Source organism: Suricata suricatta, chromosome 15, assembly GCF_006229205.1.
Source record: "Suricata suricatta isolate VVHF042 chromosome 15, meerkat_22Aug2017_6uvM2_HiC, whole genome shotgun sequence".
Taxonomy (NCBI): Eukaryota; Metazoa; Chordata; class Mammalia; order Carnivora; family Herpestidae; genus Suricata; species Suricata suricatta.
The window spans coordinates 46,035,297-46,041,192 of NC_043714.1; positions in this window are offsets into that span (position 1 = coordinate 46,035,297).

A 5,896-nucleotide genomic window follows, 5' to 3' on the forward strand; every position below is an offset into this window, starting at 1 on the left:
GAGAACATAAGTCAGCAGCCTCCCCTTCCACCATCCCCCCTTTCGTATTGGAGATCAAGTCTTATAATTGTTATTAACTGCCTCAAAATCTACCTGAGCCATTCCGTTTCCCCGGTCTCCACTGTACTATTTTCCTCCTTTCAGGAGGAGTACATTCTGATCGTGAGGTTCTTGAAGGTCACACAATTTTAGGGACTCTTTCTTTTAAAAAGAACATAAGATTTCAAGTATAGAATTAGAGCTTTAGAAAAGTCCCTAAAGCTTAAGCTTCATTAGCTTCATGGCAAATGTCTGCTTCTGCCTTCAAACAAAAACACACATGATTTATTGTATTAAATTATCCTGTTGCTACTGTCTCCCAGTCCACATGCTGTGTTTGCAACACAAAATCTCCTTATAATTTACATTCAGCTTTGTTCCCCAAAGCCCACTTCCTCTATAAAAGTTTTCTACTGACCAGCAAAAATAGTAATATTTCTCTGATTCCACTTTCTCTAAAAAATTCGATATTTTCCTTTGTCACTCTATAACACATACTTATCCCATTTGTTTTTAAGGCAATTAAAAAAATACCTATAGTCATTAGCAGCCCATGATGCACAACTGGATATAAAGTTGGTTTTGCATATCAAAGGAAATGAATTTAGTTATTATCTAAATCACTAAATTTGAGCAGAAGCCCTTTCCTATATGCTAAAAGTTTTAGCGGAAAGTAAGCATTTCTAATATTTGACTTAATGTAACTGCTTTGCATGAAAAAAGGTAAGATCTTAAATATTAAAGATGACCAGATGGTAGGTACTGAAGCCACTGAAAACCCAACACTAAACTCACAGGCACAAAGTGTAACCCAAAGCGTTAGTAGAGCTGAAGTTGTTTTTCTTTAGCATTATGACTCTTTTTATTTGTAAATGACAAAAACAGAGCTCCAAAGGCACAATCTTATACATCAAACTGTCCTTAATATATGTGGCTCATTCCTGAAGCGTCCTGTTACTACGGAAATTTTTATTTCCTGGTAATACTGGAGGTAGTAATTAGAACGTGTGTTATTTCCGGCCAACCATAATGGATACAACCACAGCATACAGTTAATGGCAATGCTACAAACATTGAGGCAATTAGCTTTTAGAGCAGGGAGTGACAGGCCATGCACTTGTAGTGAAAGTTTTAAAATAAAGGTTATCCTCTACTTTGTGTTCATATAACCCGTCTGGCAGGTCAGTCAACGCAGGTCCTGAGGGAGTGAGAACTGGGGGGCAGGGGGACACAGAATGGAGGCAAGACAAGTCTCTGATCAAGCCTTGTTTATTGAGAGACCACGCACGTCTTATAAAGGGTAGAAGGCGGGCAGCTGATGTGTCAGTTGCTAAGAAACAAGGGCGAGGATAAGGGAAACTAACAGCACAGCACCTGGGAAACCAATAAGAAGGCCCAGCCTACAGGCCCTGGGCTGGATGTGATAATGCAGCCCTGCTGTGCTGGGAGTGATAACGCAGCTCAGCTGTGCGGGTGGCCGATCTTACAGATCAAGGCACATATCTTTTCTTCTGGCAGCTCGCCACATTCATAGACTCCCCTAAATTAAGTCAGTAAGCCAGCAAATTCACACATATCACTTGGAAGGATTGCAGCCGTGGGCACTGCTTTCCAGGGTTAGGCGAAAGAGAGTTCAGGAGGGAACTAACTTCAGGAGGGAAGGAGCCTTTGGAGGGCAAGTTCCTCTTCTCTTTGTTGCCTTCTGTGTATGCCTCTGCTTACCAAGCCTCCTCCAGCCAGTCCTCCTACTGCTGTTTCCTCCCTCAGCTCCTAAGGACAGGGCATCAGGTCAATGGTCACAAGCAGGTCTACCCACATTACGTGGGCACGCTTTAGGCAAGGGTACAAAGGAGGACGCCCTATTATATGTCTACATAGTTAAAATCCATAAATCAAGCTAACAACCTGTTAAATAAAACATACTCTGCTCCTATCTTTATCATAAAATAATTTTTTAAATGTATACAGCTATATTTTCATGAGTATAAGCAAATTACCAGAACAAAGAAATTTAAATGTGTGCATATGCTTAGCCTGGTGATGGGATAAAGATGTTTGGATCAGTAATAAAATAAAAACTTAACACAATTTACAAATGATATCTTTACTCCATAAAATTTATTTTCTTCTCTTCATCTTAGCAAAATCACTTAATTTTGTTATTATAATCAAGATGTTCATATACTCAGTGTTCTGTAACAATAATGCTGAATTACACAAATTTCCTGAGTTATTGCAGCTCCTGGAATTTTTGAACGTAATTTTAATTCTGAGAAACTTTGTTCTGCTAAAGCAGTAGCAACTGAAATATTGATCAAATTCTTAAAGCAATACTTATTTCAGAAAATGAAGAATTGGAGTTTCTGGTCTGGCATGTAAATAACCTAGAAACAGTCACTCCATCCTAACAAGTAAAAAAGCTGAATAAACTGAAAATCAACAAGTCTTTTTAGATCCGTCAGAGAATTGAGGTCATAAAACAAACAGCTGCTTCCCAAATTGAAAGGCAGATACAGAGAATACCAACTTGCCAGAGCAGAAATCTTCCAGGGTAACCGGTAGGGATAGAAAAACCCGAAGTAAAATTGATAAATTGCTGGAGACTCAGTGTGGCCAGGTCTGAGAGTTAAACACGCCACAGGGACCCAGTCTTTGGAGGACCCCACACTTGTCAGTTTCACTTCCTGAAGCTCTACCTAGTTCTGACAGTGACTGTTGGAGAAAAATCCCCTCATGCGTCTGGAGGGGGAAGGAGGAAACAAACAATATGCCTGAACATCCCATTCATCTTAATAAGAGAAATTATTTTGCCAACACCTAACTTACTGGGATTTTATCAGAGCCTAACTGATCTTGGGGAAGAAAGATACCCAATCATACCCAGCCCACTCTGGCAATACTGTCCCCCCCAAGGGGAGTATATATAATCTGATAAGCAATTGTAAAGTTCACAGATCCCCTAAAAGACTGAGACCTGATCATAGGTCTATACATACAATGCTTCCCCACCTCACCCCTACCTTAATAGCACATCACTAAAGCCTTATTTACTGCAGTTCCTTTTTTCTAGTACATCATGTCTGGCTTTCAACAAAAAGTTACAAGGCATACTAAAATGCAAAACAGCTCAACCCGAAGAAACAGCAAGCCCCAGAAACAGACTCAGATATACAGAAATTAGGGAATTGTCAGATTACGAATTTAAAATAACTGATTAATATGCTAAGGTCTCTAAAGGAGTAAGTAGATAGCATGCAAAATCAGATTGGTAACGTAAGCAGACACCAGCTTATGCCAGGGATATTGTGGCCACTGCAGTTAGGCTTATATTGCAATATGCAAGTCAAATGAATTTTTTGGCTTCCTAGTGCACATAAAAGTTAAGTTTATACTATGCTATAGTCTAGTAAGTGTGCAATACCATTATGTTTGAGGAAACAATGTACATACCTTAATTTAAAAATACTGCTAAAAAATGCTAACCATGATCTGAACTTCCAGTGAATTGCAATCACTGATCACAGATCACCGTACCAAATATTAGAATAATAATGAAAACATTTGAAATAATTCAAGGATTACCAAAATGTGGCAGAGAGACATGAAGTGAGCAAATGCTGTTGGAAAAAATGGTACCAATAGACATGCTTGACATAAGGACAGGTGCTGGGGTGTGGGGTAAGTCACCCTATCCGGTGCTGGACGCCTGGACAAGGGCGTGTGTATTGGAGCGTATGGTTACTACACATTCTGTCACCCTCCTGGTCCAGCTTTGTTCATTATGAACAGCACAGAGCGCCTAGAAATAGCAACTCATCTTGACAAAGGAGCAAAGACAATACATGGAGCAAAGATCATCTTTTTCATTTTTTTACGTTTTATTTATTTGAGAGAGAGGGGGAGAGCATGAACAGGGGAGGGGCACAGAGAGATGGGGGAGACAATCACAAGCAGGCTCCAAGCTGTCAGCATGAAGCCCGGAGCAGGGCTCAATCTTATGAACTGTGACAATATGATCTGAGCCAAAATCAAGAGCTGGATGCTTAACTAGCTGAGCTACCCAGGTGCACCCAAAGATCATCTTTTCAACTAACGTGCGGGAACAACTGGACGTCCACATGGGAAACAATGAATGTGGTCACAAAATCTTCACAAAAATGAACACAAAATGGATATACACCTAACTGCAAAACATAAAACCATAAAGCTCCTAGAAGATAACATAGGAGAAACTCTGGAACTCCTTGGGTTTGCTGATGACTTTTTCTGTGCACCAAAGGCACAATCCATGAAAGAAATAATTGATAAGCTGGACTTCATTACGATTAAATCCTTCTGCTCCGCAAAAGACAATGTCTACAGAAATAGAAGATAAACCACAGACTGGGAGACAATATTTGCAGAAGATGTATCTGATGAAGGATTGTTATCCAAAATATATAAAGGACTCTTACAATCCAACCATAAGAAAACAGACAACTCAATTAAAAAATAGGACAAAGACCTTAACAGAAACCTCATCAAAGAAGATACACAGATGGCAAACAAGTACATGAAAAGATGTTCACATCATATGTCGTCGGGGAAGTGCACATTAAGACAACAATGAGGGGCACCTGGGTGGCTCAGTCGGTTAAGCCTCCGACTTCGGCTCAGGTCAGATCTCACGTTCGTGGGTTCAAGCCCCGAATCAGACTCTGTGCTGACAGCTAGCTCAGAGCCTAGAGCCTGCTTCCGGTTCTGTGTCTCCTCTCTCATGCTCTGTCTCTCTCTCAAAAATAAATAAAACATAAAAATATTTTTAAAAAAAGACAACAATGAGATACCACTCTGCTCCTGTTAGAATGGCCAAGATCTGGAACACTGACAACGCCAAATGCTGCTGAGGATGTGGAGCAACACAAATGCCAAACTTTGCTAGTGGTAATGCAAGGTGGTATAGACCTTCTGGAAGACTGTGTGGCAGTTTCTTATAAAACTAAACATACTCTTACCTTATGATTCAGTTATTGGGCTCCTAGGTATTTGCCCACAAGAGCTGAAAACTTAACACTGACACAAAAACCTGAATACAGTAGGTGTTTATAGCATTTGTATTCACAATTGCCAAAACTTGTAATCAACCAAGACCTCCTTCAAGCAGGTGAATTGTGATACATCCAGACTGTGGAATATTATTCAGCACTAATAAGAAATGAGCTTTCAAGCCATGAGAAGAGTTGTAGAATCTAAGTGAAAGAGGCCAATTTGAAAAGGCAACATACTGTACAATTCCAAAACTATGGAGATGACAGAAAAATCCCTGCTTGTTAGGTCTTGGGAAGAAAGGAGGGATGAATAGGTGAAGCGCATGAGAGGATGTGGGGCATAGTTGGTACTAAAAACTAGACTGACTTCTAAAGAGGTTCAACTTTCTATTACGGTTTTGTGTCAGTAAAATTGTGGTACCTGCCACGGCTGGAATCCCATAATCACCTGTGACTCAGAAAAAATAAAAGGAAATTTTTTTAAGGAAAGTTATCCAGGAAGTTACCCACTTTGCAGCTAAGGTCACTAAGACAATGGACTCTACAGAGCACATTGGCCCCCTTTAAGAAATCTTGTGTCCTGATCCGAAATGCAGTGGGTTTGTAAAGGAAGCTTTATTTAGGGGATCACCAAGAGCTTCAAAAAACCCTTCTAGGCTGTACCCGTCCGGACCCGGAGAGCGAGACGAGGAACAGTTGTGTGCTGCGAGTGCCGGAACAGGCGGCAAGGTGGAGGGGACTTGGCCGCCGCACAGCGGGACCCGCAGCCCGACGCCGGCCACTGGGGCGCCTCCCGGGCCGCAGCGCAGGCGGGGCCAGGCGGAGGGCCA